The sequence below is a fragment of the Chanodichthys erythropterus genome, chromosome 2 (genome assembly GCF_024489055.1).
Source record: "Chanodichthys erythropterus isolate Z2021 chromosome 2, ASM2448905v1, whole genome shotgun sequence".
NCBI lineage: Eukaryota > Metazoa > Chordata > Actinopteri > Cypriniformes > Xenocyprididae > Chanodichthys > Chanodichthys erythropterus.
In genome coordinates this window covers 24,003,998-24,024,758 of record NC_090222.1, presented here as the reverse complement: position 1 = coordinate 24,024,758, position 20,761 = coordinate 24,003,998, and the positions used below count along the sequence as shown (strand labels likewise).

The following is a 20,761-nucleotide window of genomic DNA, read 5'->3' as shown; positions in this document are numbered from 1 at the left end:
TGTAACAGTATAATGATCTACAGCAAAAATACAGCGAGCTTTGGTGATTACTAAGCAAATTTATTAATTACTACACTATTAATTTCTTGCTTGAAATGAGTGAAGTGGAAAATGTTGGCAAAAAAACAAAACAAAAAAAACACACAAATTGATTACCAACCGCAACTTTAAGATGTCTTTATTTTTTAGCTCAACTGTCACAGAATGGAAAGCACAGGATAGTGGGATAAAGGCAGTGAAGGATACATCTATGTTGCCTTCAAAAAATCAATCAGATGAAGGTATCTCAGGAGACAGGGAGTGAAGCTAACACTGGATTAAGACATGCCTTGATGCCTTCATACCTTGGAATGCATCCTCCGGAAACTTTCGGAAACAGCCCAGGGGTGTCCAATCCTGCTCCTGGAGGGCCACTGTCCTGCAAAGTTTAGCTCCATCCCCAGTTAAACACACCAAAACCAGCATACTAGAAACATTCAGCCAGGTGTGCTGAGGCAAGTTGGAGCAAAACACTGAGGACAGTGGCCCTCCAGGACCAAGTTTGGACAACACTCTCCTAGACTATCATCACAAATGATTCTTAAAGACTTAAAGACTATTCATGTCAGCAAGTTAGATAACTTTACCTTGGTGACAGCTGAAAAAAAATACCAACAAACACCAAATGCTTAAGTTATGAAGCAAAAATGACCAACAAATGTAAGACCTATTAATAACACAGCAAAGAGCACATCAGCATGTCTGAAAGAGACAGTTCTCTGTTCTCAGTTGAAGAGTGTTGTTAACCTGAAAATTGCTCAGACCAATTTGTAAACTAACTGTTCAGACTGATTTTGTGAACCAGATCAACATATAAAAAAAAAAAAAAAAAATCAGTTCTTCTTTCCTCAAGACTGGGCGTGTCCCAGAAAAAAAACAGAGTACTGTGCTATTAAACATGCATAAATAGCTGGAATGAGAATGGAAAAAAAACCTCTACAGTGACTAAGCATGGACATTCCAGTACAGTCTTCCACAGACTACTGACACAACCCAGCTGTTCCAAGTTGAGAAAACGGATGGAGCGAAGGAAAATAATGGATGTACACATCCACTCCGGTCCCTCCTGCTGGTGGCTGAGAGGAGCTGTCACAGCCTGGCAGGGTTGAGGAACTTCAGACGAAAGGAATCTGCATGATGTCTTTACAGCATGCAAGCCTGTACATCCCAATGCATACACACAGACAAAGAAAGGCACTGTCAGACACACTCGGAGATGATTGTGCTACACCGCACAAGTTCCTGAAATTCAAATGCATTCAGATAGGCTCAGAATTTAATACTGAACCTACTTTCGATCTTGTAACGTAAACATGAATAGGTGTTTCTTTGATGAACAGCACTGCATGCAGCAATTCTGCATCCTGTAAGCTCCGCTGGGTCAGATGTGAGGTGGGAGGATGAGGCAGATAAAAACCCATCCATCTTTGTGTGCAGAGGGAATTCCTCACAAAAACAAAATGCTATTACAAATGGCCTACTAGGTTGACCATCAGGTCTTGAAAGAGTATAAATCGTCTTTTATCATTCGAAAGAGCAGCAGAAAGCTGATTTAGAGAGACTAACACCGTATACTAACAAAAGTGGTAACTGCAACAAATAGGGTTTAACGGTATGGATGTCACGGTTTGGTGCATACAGTTAGACAGAATACAGTCAATCCACACTCCAATCCAGAAGGGGGGCGCTTGCGGTAATGCAACACTGTTTGCTAACCGCCACAAAAGGAAAAAGAGCAGAAGAAGTGACAATTTATGCACCAACCCAAAACAACAATGGCGACTCTCCATTGGCAAGTTCAATTGTTTTGCTTTTATAGTGAGTTTCAAATGAAGTCTGTATGACCATAAATTTGTATTTTAAGTTGTGAGATTAAGTTAACGGAGATATGTACCGAACCATGACTTGTGTATTGTTACACCCCTAGCAATAAATGATGAGCAATAGGACATTTACAAAGTCATCAAAATCCATCAGCATTTGTGTGTAATTTTCCAATAAAAATATCTACACATTTTTAAAACAATCAAATTTACTTGTGAAGCAAATGTATGTAAGATTGCTAGTGTAAATGCAATATGCATTGTGAAAAGTGCTATACAAATAAATTTGAATTGAATTGAATTGAATTGAATTGAATAGATATAAGATTGCATGGATCAAGTAAATGTATTAACAAAATTGAGTCGGGTTTTGTTTAAAACAAGAAAAGCAATTCAAAAATGTTATCATCCGAAATAAAAATAAAATAAAATAAAAATAAAATAAAACATTGGAAAACAATAATTGAAATGACTTTTGCGTGTGGCATGAAACTGTATTTTGCAAACTAAAATAAAAACTACAACCCCCCCCGGGATAGGATCGAGCATCCCTACATGGGACAAGCGGTGTGGAGAATGGATATTAAAATAAAATAAAATAAAAAGTTAAATAAAATGCTGTTTTTCCTTGTTCTTAAACTGAGACTTCTCCTGTGAGACTGACCCTGAATTGAGTTCATGGTGCCATTCCAGGGCTACATCACATAAGAGCTCATAAACCATGAGTGTGATCATGAAATCTCACAACTGGCCAATGAAACAGAGTGAAATTCTTTTTTGAGCCAAGTGTAAATGAATGGACTGAGCCAGACATGCTTTCTTTACACCTCACAGACTGTAAGGTCTGTCGCTGACCCAGCATACACTCACGACTCGTCATAGGTCTGTTTCTCTTGTTAAAGTCATTAACAAGGCTCGCTCAATACACCACTGGTGCTTCGGGTTTGGAACAAGAGTCTCGAGCGAGTGCCTTGTGTCAGTGCTCAGCCTATTCAAAGTCAGTGATCGTTGCCAAAACATTCAACTTGGTACTTCACTGACCTTCCAAAACAGTCTATTTTTCACAAGTGGGAACAGTTGGGACCTGAGCCCAAGTTAGAGTTATAGAGACTTCCAGTGTGTTTCCATGGTTACTGGTTTAGCAAGTGTGTCTGGGTTTTCATTTCATTTTAGGTTGCTAAGTTTAATATCAGCACAGTAAGGTAAAGATAGAGCACAGATGATGCCTGAAACTAGTGTGACATTTGTTTAACATTTTTCCTTCATTTCATGGTGTTAATTCCACTAGTGCAATTTTTTGTGAGATCGTCATAGCCAAAAATAAGCAATAAGCACATGGGTAAGACAGAACATCCTCCATTTTGTCTTAGAGTCCTCCTTAAAAACATCTTAAATCAGACTAAAGTGCTTTGTTGGACTTAACCCACAATGACACTGCAGCAAAGCTGCAACATTTCAAGCAATTAAATAAGCCTGTTTTGAATTAAAACTACATATACCAACAGTTCACCATCTGAAATGTTTGGCAGAATTTTTTTTTCCAATTTGAAACTACTTACACAACTGGTAACGGTTTCATATTTAATATTTGACCAACAATCCTCAACATATTTAGGTGACTGAAACTAGATGGATAGTGGTATAACACATAATATAGAAAATATAATATATCTGTGTAAAAATGGCCATTTTAGACCAGGAAATCAGCGTAGATTGGTTCAAGCTGTTTTTTTAATCAGCAGAAAGAGCAACTTCAACCTAGTGAAACTTTCTTTCCCACCTCACTAGCCTGAATCAAATCCACTACATTGGTGATCAAAACCGGGAAGTCAACAAATTTGTCTAGGCCTTATTGCCACTTTTTTCCTTTGTCAATCATATCCCAGTCTTCGAACATAGAGCCTTTCTGTCAAACAAGTGACCAAAATCACAGATCCAGTCTACTAAAGAACACAATCGGTACTTGCATGTCTAGCAACTTTTTTTGGTGAAAAATGAGAAGTTTTTCTAGGATGGCTAGTTTTTCTTCTCCAGAACATGGATAATTCCTCATTCAGCCACCGAAATGAAAACATGAAGAACAAAATCACTACACATCTTTGCATTTTCGTGACATGGGTACAGTTTTACTCAGAGATGGAGTCTGACCATTCACAAAACCTGACCTATACAAACATCACACACAGGGTGACAAACGGTCTTTTTCACATCCAGCAGCTTACTATAAACACACAGTCAATGCCACATGGTGTAGCATTAATCTACTGTTTATTTTCCCAATTACAGCAGCTTATTTTGCATCAGTGGGTAGAACGGGGGGCACACATAAGCGTCCCTAGGGGTCTAGAGGATTTCCTGAGGGTCCCTACAGCGCCACAGTGTGGAGACCATTCAGAAATGTAAACCAGACACAGCATGAGGCCTAAACAGCAGTTCTAGAACATGCTACACGTATAAAAACATACACCTGGAGGAGTGCTACAACCCTTTGTATGCATATAGGGCTATGGCACACTGAAAACACACATTATAAAACTATTCAAGCTCTTAATAATAAATCTGGCATTATCACTGATTGGCTGTGATATGCAGCACTTCTGCTTGATATCAAATCGGGTCCCTATCTTCTTTGGCTTGAGGGAATAGCAATGAATTTGACGCTAATGGGGGGCAGTTTACAAGCCAACATCCTTTCCATTGGCTCATGCCATACAATGTGATATTAAGGCAGCTGAAAATAGCTGCTGTTGTAGAAAGATGAACTGTGAGAGAAGCAGAACAGAGACATGAGTAGGCGTTCGTTTGTCAGAATATTTCTGTCCATTGAAATACCACACGGGTGTTGCGTAATGCAGCGCGGGCCATTATTGGATCTTGGGGTGAATCAGAGGAAATGAGCTAGCGCATTCAAGATTCTGTTTTACAGGTAAAGCGGTTCATAAAGAGCAGGGGGGGGAAATTGGGGTCTCAATTATTCTAAGAATAAACAGTAGTGTTTTTATTCTATTTTTTGCCACTTTTATTAAAAAAAAAATGTAAAGGAGAGAAAAGGATCGGGACATGATACAGGCAGGGTTTGAATGTTTCCACATGAGCACCAATCTAGCTCAGTAGAAAAGTTTGTTAAAGCGGAACTCAGTAAGATTTGTGAAGCTCCCCCTACAGGTTCCTTCAGTGAATCACACTGTCGTAAATACTCCAAGCACAGCTCTGGACTACAATGACTACAACGCTCACCAGTGCAGTAGTTTTGCAAATACAGTACAAGAAAGAGGAGGTGGGTAATTTGCAAATACAGTACACTCGATGGAGAAATTTCGAAATTGTCTTATAAAGTCATAATATTTACATTGTTTTTGGATTACCGTAAAGCATTTTGTCACTCTCGCATGAACGTAAACATGAGGCAAGATTGTGTCGGGTCGATGTAGCTCAACTTGCAAGTGCTGTATTCTGGCGTAGACGACCGCCTGTTAGTGTCCTATTGCACTTTCATAGTTTGAACATTTAAACTGGCAAAGCTTATTAATGATTACAAATAGGATAAATGGTCACAACGCAACACTGAAACATCACATGACCGTACCCGCGATCGAAACAATAATCCAAAATTTCTGCCAGTTGTGAAATTTCTACCAGTTTATTGTGTCTGGTGGTATATTGCCTACAAACTAATATGAAGAAATGTGTTAAAACTTAGCCTTAGCAAGTAAATAAAATGCATACAACATACGTCCCTATCATATAGCATGCGAAAAGCAGTGGTCTATATAAAAATAGTATGATGTCTGAATAGGTAGCACTCATGGAACTAAAGGCTAACAATACCTGGATGATATACTGATTTGAAAGTGTGCAGCTAGTGGACACTGTACTATCCCATGAGGCCACAAGAGCTGAGAAGCTGTCAGATTCAAAACGTTGAGGGAAAAAAAGGCTTATATACTTTTCAAGTGCAAGTGCTGTAGGTACCAAGAATGATGCTCCTTTGAGTTGTAGCCCTACTTCTTTGACAAAATCCGATTAAATCATTTAAAGCAAGTTCTTCTCTTAATATAGCACATAATGTTAAATTATGCAATTTCGGTAATAAAATTGCTTAAATCAAATTGTAAGAATGATAACATTAACATTAATATAAAAGCGACAGGCGATTCAAATCAAAAGACATGCTTCTAAAGAACATAATCGGGACGCTATGAACTTTTTCCTCAGTGAAAAATAAAGATTTCTCTAGGATGGCTAAAGTTTTTTCTTCTCCTAAACCCCAGAATGTGGAGTATTCATAATTTTCATAATTTTCAGGCCACCACAGACACACCCTTCAGCGGAAACTCAAGATCTTTACAATTTAACATTGCTAAGGCCTTAAGATTAGACGGACAACATATGATGTTGCTCTGATTAAATCTCTATGAGTTAATCACAGTGTAAAAAATGACATTCCCTGTTGCTCGCAGGTGGCGCTATGACTGCAACTGAATATTGCCATGTAGATGTCTTCAGGCCAGGACTCTTATCAAACATGTGAAGTTTGGGGCAGATCAAACATTGTATGCCTGAGTTACAACAACTTCCTGTTTCATGGCGAAACATCGAATTTTGTCAGGCCGCCACGGACACACCCTTCAACAAAAACTCAAGATCTTCGCAATTTAACATCACAAAGGCAATGTTAGCATTGCACTGTACCACCCATGGTACAAATACCATTCAAAAGCGACTTTAGGAATGCTAAGATTAGACTGACCAAATATGATGTTTATCTGATAAAATCTCTAAAAGGAGTTTGTTAAAGTGCAGAACAAACTCAAAATATCTCACTTTCTTGTACTTGTACGTGAAAGTAGCACAAAGGGCGCTTAATTGAAATTTTGTAGGTGGTGCTATCAAGCCATTTTGCCACACCTTATTCTGAAACCCATATCAGATGTAGATTTTCACCACTTCTGATGCATGTGCAAAGTTTCACGAGTTTTCGAGCATGTTTAGGCCCTCAAAAATAATAATAATAATAATAATAATAATAATAATGAAGATGAAGATGAAGAAGAAGAAGAAGAAGATGAAGATGAAGATGAAGATGAAGATGAAGATGAAGATGAAGATGAAGATGAAGATGAAGATGAAGATGAAGAAGAAGAAGAAGAAGAAGAAGAAGAAGAAGAAGAAGAAGAAGAAGAAGAATAGGATCCTCACACCATCGGTGCTCGGGCCCTAATAAAAATAAAAATACAGTTTCATATCCAGCAAGGCATAATTATGACTAAAAATATTTGCATTGCACCCACAACTTGCCGTTTTAGCATATTAATGACACCTCATCTATTTGATAACAAAAGCAAAAATGAGAGGATGGTAACTAGTCGGTTATGAAATCTGTTGTTATTTAGCAGGCGTGTAGTTAGGTCATTCTTGTAGTCTGGCACGTGTGAGTTGGCACGAAGGAGTTACAAAATGTGCCCTCTCTCACTCTCTTGCTCACTGACACAAAAAAACTCAGACTGTACTGCTGAGAACAGACTGTACTATATCAAGTGGCAGGTAGCTCTCACTTAAAGAAGCTCAATGGTCTCACACTGCAGTCTTACTTGACACATTCCTCGAGTTGTGTTTACAGAGGGCTGAGGCACAATGGCAAAACCAGCATAACAGACAAACCGATACCTGATCTTTAAACACCATAAAGTGCACACTACTGTAAATACATAGACAAACCCAAGTCACGAGTTTGTTGTTCATGTAACCAGGCAATGTGATGGATGATGCAAACAAAAATACATATGCATTACAAATTGATTCATCTTGAGTGCAGTATTTACCTATTATTTATGTTTTTAGTTATGTTTTTATTTTTAGAAGTACCTGGAAGCAAAGGATACAAAGTCTTACTAATCTTTAAAGATACAAATTTGTGTCTTTCTTAATTCTGTGGAACATGAAAGGATACATTTTGAAGAATATAATTTGTTGCTCTTTTCCATATAATTACAATGGGAACTAGAGATTTCAAGCTGCAAAAATGATGCAAAAGCATGATAAAAATGACTTTTGAACAAACTAAACTTTTTATTTAAAATTTTATTTTTATTTTTTATTAATTTTTTATTTATGTATATATATATATATATATATATATATATATAAATATTTTGTTTTTAAAAAATAAAAAAGTTTTTTATCATTAACAAAAAAAAAAAAAAAAGTAATTAAAAATAAAGATGAAATAAAATGAAAAAAATTAGAAATTTTGCGTTGGCAATTAACTGAAATAAGTTAAAGTACTAAAATTACTAACTGAAATAAGACTAAAACTAAAAGTGAAATACATTTTAAAATCAAACTAAAAAAAATTACAAAAGCACATAAAATTACTAAATTAAAACTAAAATGAATATAAAAACTGAATATAAAAATAAATGCTAATTCAAAATATTAACAAAAACTATTAGAACACAATAGTATATAAATACTAAATTAACACCAAGCTGTTAACTCGAAAAATGCCTTGACTGAATCACTGAGCCAGTACTTGTACCAGATCAGTCCAATTTGTGAACTAAACATTAAACAGGTTCAACTGATTCATTGAAAATATCTGATTTAAAAGAATGACTTGTTCACATGCTAAAGAGAGGTAGAATGGATGTCACAATTTAAAGTCAGTGACTTCAATTACAGTCTGTTTCAAGCAAAGCTATTATATGAATTCAGAAGTGTTTCTGGGACGATAATACATTTTAAAAAGGCATGAGATTGTGACAGACTGGATTGTCAAATGAAGGTGTAAAGTCAGCTTCTGTACGATAGTCAGCTTCTGTTGGACAGCGAAGATATTTGGCAGCTCTCTGACTGCTGGCAGCTGGGCAGACAGCTGCAGCGACGAGCGACTCGTTGGATGTGTGGTTATGTAACCATCAACATAGATTCAGACATGCAGTTTAACATCAGGGGATCTGCAACCAGGACCAACACTGACTGACATCTGATACAAATACGCAAAGGTGGCCCAAAACACTCTAGCAACCTGTGCAGCAAACTTTGCAGTATATACAACAAATAATAAGAAAAAAAAAAAAACATCATGTCCTCAGACAATGTACAACTTGTTCTCCAGTTTGGAAACCTAACCATTGTCCTTCTCAGTATCATGCTTGTGCACACAGCAAAACTCAAGCCCCTTGATGCTTAAAAGGCAGGCAGAATTCAAAATCACAGGTGCAGGATATCACAACTAGATCAAGCTGAGAGGCCCGTCAGAGATTTAGGGAATTGAAGCGGCCCATGCTAATGACGGAGCTGATGCCAGAGATGCTTTGCTGGAGCTCAGCCTGGTGCTGTTGATCCCCTCTGCGCCTGGGGATTTACCAGCCAAAGTCCCCTAAACCCCTCCTTCCATCTGAGCAAAGAGAAAAGCAGCAGCTCCAGTCACACAGCCGATCGCCAGGCCTATTTCCACTGATCTGAAAGACATTATTCAATCAATCAAGTTCTACATATCCTACATGTTTGTTTATTAACTATTTTGGCTAATATGATTATTTTTTGTAACCATAAAAAAAAGAAAAAAAAAAAAGAAAAAAAAGTAGTAGAGTAGTGCATTTAATCATGTTTAAGTCAACTCCCTAAAGATTTCTCATTCAAAATTTCATCAGCCTGGCAGTCACAGAGACTCGCCTTCAGTGCCAACAAAATATCACCTGGACATTGGGTGGAGGGTGGAAAACAGATACACTGTTATAAAAAATATAGTAAAAAAGTTTTTTAAAAGTTGTAAATAAAACAATGATTATTGTCATTGTTGTAAATAAAGCAATTATTATGGGGGCAGTCGTGGCCCTAATGGTTAGAAAGTCAGACTGGTAACCCGAAGGTTGCGGGTTCGATTCTCAATACTGGCAGGAAATGACTGAGGTGCCCTTGAGCAAGACATCTAACCCCCAATCACTCCCCGGGCGACACAGCAAAAATGGCTGCCCACTGCTCCGGGTGTGTATTCATTCACTACTCACTACTCCTCATGTGTATGCATTAACTTGGATGGATTAAATGGCCTAATGGTTAGAGAGCCGGACTTGTAACCCGAAGGTTGTGGGTTTGAGTCTCAGTACCAGCAGGAAATGTAAGAGTGAATGAACAGTGCTCTCTTCCATTCTCATTACCCACAACTGAGGTAACTTTGGCAGTTTGATACACGCTCCGAATCACTGATTCGAAACAAATGATTCGTGAAGCATCGAAACTTCATGAAGCACTGTTTTGAAATCACCCATTACTAGATATTGTTGGAAGTCATTATTTTGTTTTGTTTTTTGGCACTCAGAAAGTATTCTCGTCACTTCATAACATTAAAGGTTGAACCACTGTAGTCACATGAACGGTTTTAAATATGTCTTTAGGAACTTTCTGGGCATTTGAAAGAGTTAATTATCTTGCTGCCAATGGAGGCCTCACTGAGCCATTGGATTTTATCAAAAATACCTTAATTTTTGTTCTGAAGATGAACGAAGGTCTTACGGGTGTGGAACGACATGAGGGTGAGTAATTAATGACAGAATTTAATTTTTGGGTGAACTAACCCTTTAACTGTAAGATAATCTGCATAGAAAAAAAATCTCTCTGAAAAGTTGCATAGCTAAATTCACCTCCATTAAATCACCAACAGCTACAGCCATTCACATTCAGGAAGACGTCCTTGGCCACTGTGTCACAATTAATTTGAGTGTCTTGCATCATCAGCATTGTGTTAAGATGGCACGTCAAGTTAAAAATAGTCCAACTTTTAATAAACGTTGCAAGACGATGTGTTCTATTCCACTTTGTTGCACGTCATCCAGTATTTTCAATGCAAGAAAGTGTTCTATGTCCTATGTGTCCAATGCTTTAATATAAACACTTGGACAAATATTTTGTGAATCCAACTGGTTTTTGTAAAGTTGAACTAAAGGCCAAAGTGTATTTAATGCTGACATGATGTAGGATGATGACATATCCAAGTGAAATGGCTTCTTGAACAAAAAACCCCCAAAAAATGTAGGGTGGGACTTTGTCTATCAGGAATGTTTGAATCGTTGTGGTTTGCTACTGCTGACATTTCATGTGTGTGACATGTCCCGTCCTCGAGCAGAAAAACACATCATATGTGAAAAGAAGAAATGTCCATGCAAGAGGAAGGGGAAGTTATTTTGATTAATGATTACAAGAGCACATTAATGCACGGATAAATTATTAGTACTAAATACTGCAATATTCAATAAAAACAATAATTGTTAATTTTTATTTCATGGTGCCTTTAAGCTTTGACGTGAATTCTAGTAAATGTGTACAGCCGAACACAGCCTTTCATTTGACAGTGTGCGTGAACACAGGTTCTCAACACGCATGGATTAGAAAGTTTCATCCATGTCCAGTGGCTGCACTATTTCTCTCCAGATGTTTTGACCAATGCAAAAACATCTTATCTGTTTAAACTAGAGTTGCAAGTCTTAATCGCCTCATGTATTATATATATATATATATATGTATTGACAGACAAATGAAGCCTATAGCTTGATGAATCACTGCAGCTCAATTATACAGTAACTGTGCATGAAAATGTAATTTGTACTTTGTTGATTCTGGAAATACATAGTTTACTGCATCCCTCATAAGACCACAAGGGATGTAGGGAGGAGGAATGTGTGTGAGTGAAACAGACAGTGAGTGTCTGTCTCTGACTGCTGAGCTCAGCCGTGTTCAAGCGTCTCGCGCTCTTTCACACACACACACACACACTCACAAACCTCTCCAATATTCAAGGAAGAAGTTGGGCCAGGCCAAGCGTGAAGACACATGCAGATACACATGCTTTCAGGGAGGAAAGGACGAGAGGGGGAGAAGTCTCAGACCGAGAGTAGAGATTTTGGATCGGCTTTCTTTGGGGTGGAGAATCTTATTTCTGTATGACGATGAAGTAAAGAACTGCTCCTGGTTGTCAGCACTCTGATTCTGGGAAATTGTATACATTTGACCCTAAGAGCAATGAGATAAGACAGTTTACAGTATCACAGTATAACAGTGTAGACTTGAAAGAGCCGAGTGTTCTCTTCCTGTTCAATACGATCCATTTCAGAGAAATCAATAATTATGCAAGTAAACCACAAACATCGGACAAAAGCCCATCAGACAAATGTCTTTGCATGCCAGCAAATCTCACAGCTGTGGCCAATCTAAATAACCAAAATGCTACTTTTGGATACTTGTACACAACAGTAAACAAAGTTAGTCTGGAAGAGATGCTAAAGTGCATCAATACAAAAACTCTTGAACTCTGTCCTGGATAAAAAAAATAAAAAAAAAACTAAATAAAAGGTTTTGGGACAAATTCACACAGAACTTTCAAGCTTGTGAAGGCACTTTGTCTATAACATTTACTTAACACTAATTAAAATGTATACAGTGCAAGTACCTTAAAGGGATAGTTCATCCAAAAATGAAAATTTTGTCATAAATTTACTCACCCTCATGTTGTTCCAAACCTGTATGAGTTTTTTTCTTCTGTTGAACACAACAGAAGATATTTTAAAGATTTTTTAAAGTGTTGATGGTACCCATTGAGTTCCATGGTATTTTTGGGTGCATAAAATGTTGGTTACCAACATTCTTTAAAATATTTTTTTTGTGTGTTCAACAGAAGAAGGAACCACTTGAGGGTGAGTAATTAATGACATTTTCATTTTTGGGTGAACTAACCCTTAAATAAGCTTCAAAGACATGAATTGGACCGAATAAAAAGTCGCTTTCAATGCTTAATATTAAGCTGGTACAACTACTTTTGCTTCTTTTTTGGGGGGTGGGGGAGAGAGTATGGCCTAATACGTATTTTGACAAATGGGAATCATTTGATGTCTCGAAACTGTGCAGGACAAAATACGAACCTTTAAAAGAACACCAATAAAAAACACATCAGTAATAAAAAAAGAACAAGGGACCTTAGGGAAGAGTAAGGAATTATTACTTCATTAACTCAAAGCTATAATACCTGATCTAGGTCTGACAGTTTTAACAAACATGCAACACAAAATATAGAAAGGAATGATATGTTATTGTTCAGGCCACACCCATAGTTATTTGCATTACAGGAGTTAACAATCCATGGCAGCACCAGACAAGGAAATGCAATTCTCATCAGCAGTGGTAGCCAACAGTCCCCTGCGATCATGCCAGATGATGTTCAACAACTGCACACAGCAAACAAACCTGACCCAAATTTTGCACAATAAGATACGACTAAATGATATGATTAAAGGGTACTGCTAAATAATACAATTTAAAGTAATGAGATGAACAATTATCAATGAATGAAATGAACACACTCCAAATGTTTTCTGATTCCTATTTGCATGAAGTGCATGAAACTTTTCACAACTTTTTCCACATCGGTGGAATTACATCGCCAATGGTCGCCCATATCGCTACCTTTACTCTCACTGAAAATGAATTGAACAAGAGTCACGTGGGTACTTTTAAGATTGTGATCGCTTGAAATTCTACAGTAGTGTGAATCTTAATGCTACTACTAAAACAGACTAAATGGAAGATCAACAAAGACTCTAACATATCAACAATGCAGAACCAGGAAGAGAAAAAAAAAATCCAACAAAATGCAAAACTGAAAATTGAAGTAATGTTTTCAAACACTTGAAAACCCTGAAGATCAACACAAGATCTGATTGCCATTTACTTATGAAAGTACGACGCAAAGAGTGTGGCTAGAATGTGGGTAGTAAAGTATGTGACGGCACCCAAGCTGGTATGTGGAAGGACTAATGATTAACCCATTGCAGCTGTTGGGACAGTGCTGTTTCACAGCAAAGTGTGCGGTAATTGTGCATAAATGGCTTCTTTTGGGGTAGACTAGCCAAAAGTGCAACAAGTTAATAAAGGAAACTGAAATAGACAACTGGGCATGTGATAAAGAAGACATGCAAATATAGTGGTGTTCAAAAGTCAGAGACCACTAGTGAAAATGCTTCTATTTTGTATTCATTTATTATTTAACAAAAAACAAAATGTGAAAATTGTGTCATTCAAATTTTTATTATCTTATCAGTCACGGAAGTCAGTGTTGTCTATGTTAACTAAAACTTAAAGTTAACTATTTATTTTTGTAAAATTAAGCTGAACAAAATATCTAAAATTAAAGAGGATAAACTTAGTGTTGAAATGCTTCTTTGGCAACTAACTGAAATAATAAGTCTAAGATGAAGTACTAAAATTACAAAAACTAAAACTGAAAAAAAAAAAAAAAGCATTAAAGCTAAATTAGAAAATTAAAAACAAAAACTAATACACATATCAAAAGCACAAAGTTACTAAAACATACTAAAATTAAAAGGAAACTGAAAATATAAAACTAAAAGCTAATTCAAAATATATAATAGTATATAAATAATACTAGGCATTTAGTAACACTAAGAAAAAAAGCCAGAAAACAATGCATTTTAAATATTAAAACTTCTCTTTATTTCAACATTTTCAAATGCTCAACCTTCTCTTTTACCTTTTACTTATATATATATAATTTTGTTCTCAGACTTTTGGGCCTAACTGTATGTGCTTCTCCAGTAACAGCAGCAGGAATGCTTTCATAAAAAGGATGCCAACATGAGAAAGGTGCCAGACTAGAGATGACCGTGACAATCACCTCCTGTTCTCTTGCTATTACATTACTACACCAGAGGCAACATAATCTTCTGAAAGCGAAAGACAGAAAGTTGTCATTTCCAGCCCCTGAAAACAAGAGCAAAATGCTCAGCACAGGTGGGTGTGAAAGGTGTGGGATAAAAATGAGAGTCTGGTGATCAGTAGATCTCCCAGAGCTTTGCTACTCATCAAGCAGTAAATCAAAGAGCAGGGAGTGAGCGTTCTGGTGTCATTTTTTCCCGTGGCATGCAAACTCCAAGTGAGTCCCTGACTGATGGGCAAAGAGTGACATCAGGCTCATTCACTGTGGAATTATAGCACCTGATGCCCTTTCCAGACCTTCTCATTCATTTCGCCTCTCTTCGCAGGCTGCCTGTGCCGCTGGAGGACCCTCAGTAGGGAGCGGTGTGGCGTGATGACTGGGCATTTAATCAGTTTGGGTTGTTTAAGATAACCGCTAAGTTCTTATCTTTCTGCAATAACATACCTGACAGGATGATGATTCTGTTTTCCTACTGCTATGCTGATACGGTGTCCCTAAAGTACACTTTCCTACATTTCAGACATTTGGCACATTTCTAAAACAAAATATAAACTGATACAAACCACCCAGCAGTCTGTATATTAACCAAACAGAGTCCATATTTGGAGAGCTACTGTGAAACTGAATTGTTTCAGTTTATCCAAATTCCATCATAAACTCCCAATTTTTAATATTATTACATACATTCTACATAAAACATTACACCCTGAAGAAACATCTAAATTAATCTTTCTTTTTCAATACAATACTAACATCTCTCAAAAAACTGAAAATAAAATAGATAAATAAAATAAAAAGACATTTTACAAAATGTATTTTCAAACAAATAAAATAAATCCACATACAAAGTTTTATCATGAAACTCTAGATGGCGCAGACTAGTAGGTCCTTAACTCAATCTGCTTGCAATCATCATTCTCTATAGGGCACAGCTGATTGGCTCATGCTCTATCAGTAGCCAGTGAGCTCGATGCTCATCCGTCAAATACTTGGTCAGCATTTGCTGTAGCAGTTGCAACGCGCTTTCAGAAACCCTCCACCTTCCCCAGCTCCACCTGCATAGATCTGCTACAGGTGATTCATGTATGCTATATTGTAAAGCAGCAGTGCATCTTACTTGCTTACAGCGTGTCGCGTTTGTATTGGCAGTAGCAAGTCCCGTACTTGCTTTGCAACAGCAGCAGCGTAACAGATCAATATCAACATTGTCATATCCATTACCATGCCAAACACTCTGAGAGTTGTCATGACAGAAATATAGTTCTGTGAAAAGTGCTAATCTCAGAGACACAGTTAACTCAAAAAAGTATCAAAAAGTCTGAAAACTTCTGGCTTAAAGAGTTCCCCCAAAATTGTAAATTCTGTCATTAATTACTCACCCTCATGTTGTTCCAAACCCTTTCATTTATCTTTGAAACACAAATGAAGATATTTTTAATGAAATCTGAGAGATTTCTGTCCCTCCATTGAAAGTCTATTCAAAAGGTTCATAAAGAGATACAGCACGTTTGAGCTTTCGCGAGAACCAATGAGGTTTGTTCTCATGCGTCAAGCCAGTACAGATGAACTTTCACTGTTCACTGATCAATGTTTATATGTGAATAAAAGCTTAAATTAAGTCTGTTTATCATATTAAGTGACCGTGTGTCTTCAGAAGACTTGTATTAAAAAACTCAATTCATATGGATTGCTTTAATGATCTATTATTTCAATGTTTTGAAGTGTCAGACTTTCAAAGGAGGGACAGAAATCTCTCTGATTTTATTAAAAACATTTTCATTTGTGTTCCAAAGATGAAAAAGTCTTACGGGTTTGGAAGAACATGAGGGTGACAATTTTCATTTTTGGAACTATTCCTTTAAAGCATTACAGAATGAGCCAGAATACATAACAAAAGAACTGAAAGAACTTTGTGAATGATGGAACTGCTAATACTTAAATAATCAGAGTAAAAATCAGAATAGATTTTGTTGGCCAGTTCTTTGGAGGAATTTGACTCTGCATTTAAATAACATTTTAAATGTGCTAAGTATCTACTGCAGCACCCCTAAGGTAGAGTTGCAACTTTTAAGTTAAAAAAATACTTGGTAAAACAATGTGTGTAGGGGAGTAGCAAGCAGCGAATTCGATGCCCAACCAGTCAGTATGTGTTTGTGAATATGTTCAAGGATGAGGTGAAAAGGAGAAAAGAGATGCAGTGAGGGCTGATAAGGACAAGGCGCTGGGCACACACTGTGATCCTTCAGATCTACACTTCATGCCATCCGCCGCTGATGGGGCCTGTGTGGCATGCTGGCATGAAACAAAGCACATTAACATCAGCAGAGAATGTTATTATTTTTCTTCACAGTGTGAATTTCAATGCCTCAGAATGCCATTGTTTTACCGAGACAAATCTTTCATGTCCTCCATTTTGCATGTGAAAGAAATGTAAATGGAGCAGTTAAGCCAGGGAAAACTTCAAGATGAAATTCAGCCAACAGCTCATTAGTCTGACGGTTATAGCGCACCACAGGTGCTGCGGTGTCCCGGCTAACGAGGTAAGCAATGGTCATTAAAGATTTTCGCACACTTACTGGCGACACACGGCCATTAACCTTAGCAACCTCTGTGGATTTGAAGAGAGTTTGACGACGAAAGTTACAAATGTTTTTTGACCTTGCCATGCTCTTTCCTAATGAAACCATTACAAGGAAGATACACAATTAGACTTCTGTTTCTTTAGAAATAAAGTTAACTTCAACATAATAGGGCCATCTATGAGAATTATGAGGGATAGTTCACCTAAAAATTAATATTCTATCATTATTCTCACTTGTTCATGTCATTTTTATTGTGGAAGTAGAACATCATCCGGAAATTTTTTGCTTACCGTTTTATGAATACTGTGTATTCAAACAAACTGCTCACTTGACATACTATTTTTTGCACACTATATATAGAATGCAAAGAGAATATGTTATAACATGCATACAGTACTATATAGAGGGAAAGTAGGCATGTGGGGAGTCAATTTTGCATCAGTTCATCCGGTTCGCAAATCTGACTGAAAGATTCATTCAGGAATCAGACTGGCTGCCACGGAGCATCCAAATATGCATACTTCCCTAGATTAAAAAAAAAAAAAAAACAGTATGTGAAAAGAACTGCATGTCTGAATTCATAGAAGGCAAAAAGTACCTGGATGATCTACTACTTCCATCGAGATTATGAAGTGCGCATCCAATGGACAATTTACTATACCATGAAGCCACGACTGAGGCGGATTTGTGAATGGTAGTGAGGCGACACAACTGACGCTGGTAGGTCAAATGTTGTACATCTGGATTACATTCATACGACGTACAAAATATTTTTTTAATGGTAATGAAGTAATTACTTATTTCAAAATATGAACTACTAGTATGTGATTTGTAACTGACTTGTTCACAAATCTTGCTAAATAACAGCATACCAGTCAGGAATGACATAGGAGAGTAAATAAACTGTCAATTTTTGAGTGAACTCTAAATGTTATACATTTTCACATCACATCAGCTAGCAACATATTGTCACTGTTGCCAAAAAGTCACTTCCAAATTGCAAACAAGTATTCATAATGAAAATGAAACTGAAAAATGGTCTAACGTAATGCACTGCATAAAGTGCCATTCAGAGAAAATGAGTAATTTAGTCTATCTAGTCCATTTAAGAAAGATTGAAGTTGATTTTTCTCATTCTAAAAAGATTCTTAAATGCAGGCTTCAGCGTAACTCTAAATTAGTGGGCTAAAGGCAAACATTTTTCCCGTGTATCAGAAAAACAAACAGTCTCTCTTTACAAAAGGTATTGCTTATGATACACTCAAACAATTGTAACATTGAGGTAAATAAAAAAAAGGAAAAAGGCCAACACCATTCCTCCCTTCACATCCTGCTCAAGCACTGTTGCCGCTTAGTTCAAGCAATAACACGTCTCATTCGCAGAGTTCCACGCTTTGTGCTGATACACTCAAAAATAATATCATTAAGCTCTCCCTCCTCACCACCACACTATGCATTAAAAGACAATGGCTCTAGCCAACTGTGTCTGAGGCAAACAAAGCAAAGTTTTTCATGTTACTTGAGATGATGGAAACTGTTTGCATCACATTAGAGAGTTGACATGACTCCAAACAAAACCAGCCATAATAACACAGCCATACGTTATTAACACATAATAACGTAATAACACTAAAACCAGCAAAAATTATTATTTAAATGGTTTAGAAGTAAGACATGTCTATCACAGAGTATCTAGTGTGGTTGACAACTGATGACCATGATCATATAATCACAATATGAAATGGACCATAACAAAAATATGTAGTAAATATGATAGATTTTCAAAGCAAACCTACCAGACTATAACACTACTTTTTTTTTAAATATATATGTAGGGTGGGGATATTTGTTGTCGACTAGATTGAGATGTAAATGTTGAAATCAAAAGTAGAGGAAGATAAACATGAGCTTGGAGGGGCGGAGTTTAAGCAGACTAAATAAGTGGAAAAGTCCTACATACATCACCTCACCTGTCATTTTCACTGGAAGATCCAGTTATGACATTTTGTTTCAATATTATAAAAGGTAAAAATATTTGTAAAAAATGAAACATGTTCACAATGAGATCCATACAAGCATTTAGAATAGACAGGGCGAATTTTTGTTTCATGCCAACTTTAAACTCCAAAAAGGATTTTTAAAAAGTAGTGACTGAACTAGAAAACCGGATCAGTGAACAAATTGTTCCGAAACAGATCTTTTCAATGAGACTCTTTTCAGAGATTTTCCAGTAAACAACATCTTAAATTATGGACCGTTCCTTAAAGCTATTGGAAATCAGCTTTTTAAGGTATAGTTCTTCTAAAATGACTAGTAAAAATGACTAGTAAAAATGCACTGACCCTAATGTTGTTGCAAAACTTTATGACTTCATCGCTCCCAAAAGGATATGTTGAGGCACAATGACAGCCTCATTTTCACTGTATGAAAAAAGATTCTATGGAAATGGATGGTGACAGAAAGTGGAAATCTCCTTTTGTGTTCCACGGAAGTCACGTGAGTTTGGAACAACATTAAGATGAATAATAACAATCTTCATTTTTGGAGTGAACTACCCCTTTAAGTATCATTTCTCTATGAGCAAATGTCCAGTGCTCCCTGTAGCCTACCCCACACACGGGGGACTCCGTCTCTGTTCAGTCATTTCCAAGAATTAGGAAAGAGCGTCAGATTCCTGCGTTGTGCGGTTTGCCATGTTACTCTAATGTAGCAAAACGTTATTCTTGGCTGACCGTCGGGACAAACCCATAGGCTGAAATGTGAGTTTCGCGCTACATTTCTCAACTTGTTTGAATAATCAAGACAGCTGATTGACTCATATTGTGCCGCATCGTTTACAGAAAGTCAATCTTCATATTTAACGTATGAAAAGTGTAACAGCTTCTACGAATGTCACTCAAAACGCCACGTCTAAGTTTTACTAACAGACTTCATAAACCGAACCAAGACATAAAAGAAAAATATTTAGTAAATATGCTTACTAACTAACAAAAAAATCAATCTCTTTTATCGACTAAGACATACATGTTGAAACATAAAAACATTTACACGCTAGACCATACCTGACACAGCTGTTGGCGTTGCTGTAGCCATTTACACTCCAGGACAGCGTGCCGTGGTCCGCATCCCATCGCTTGTCAAACGGAATCGCTGCTGACGCCTCTCTCTGCGTTATTTGGACGCTCGCGAGCCAACAGGGCTTCCCCTCCTGCTTGTCAAACTGAAAGCGCAATCATGCGTTCAGCTGATCAGCGCAACAACAACAGCCACGGTGTCGCGCAACGCAAACAGTTCACACCGAACCACCCTGCACGCGACACCCTGGGGGCCCCGCCCCCTTCCCATGCTCTCGCAGTTCTCAGGGTGATTAATAATCATGAGATAGTATCCTCCCGCGACGCCTATTGGCCGAAGAAGTACCTTAATTTTTAGCTCCCTCCTCACTGTCAGCTACAGCGAGGTGACGTCATGGAACATTCCAAAAATTCCTTGTCCCGGTATTCTTTATTTCAAGGGGACCCTGCAAAACTTGCTGTGTGTAGATAATGTTTACAATCAATCAATACTTTTACATAGGCTATATATGCGTT

General features: G+C 37.3%; 1 protein-coding gene across 5 annotated transcripts in view; it reads right to left on the bottom strand.

Annotated features, from left to right (window-relative positions):
- Positions 1-20,474, bottom strand: part of LOC137033545 (transcription factor HIVEP3) — a 79,183-nt gene extending 58,709 nt beyond the window's left edge. For all 5 annotated transcript variants that reach the window (XR_010896849.1, XM_067405512.1, XM_067405484.1 and 2 more), the window contains exon 1: positions 20,234-20,474. The gene's annotated coding sequence lies outside the window, so the exon portion shown is untranslated. The remainder of the gene's footprint in view (positions 1-20,233) is intronic.
- Between the last annotated feature and the right edge of the window lie 287 nt (positions 20,475-20,761).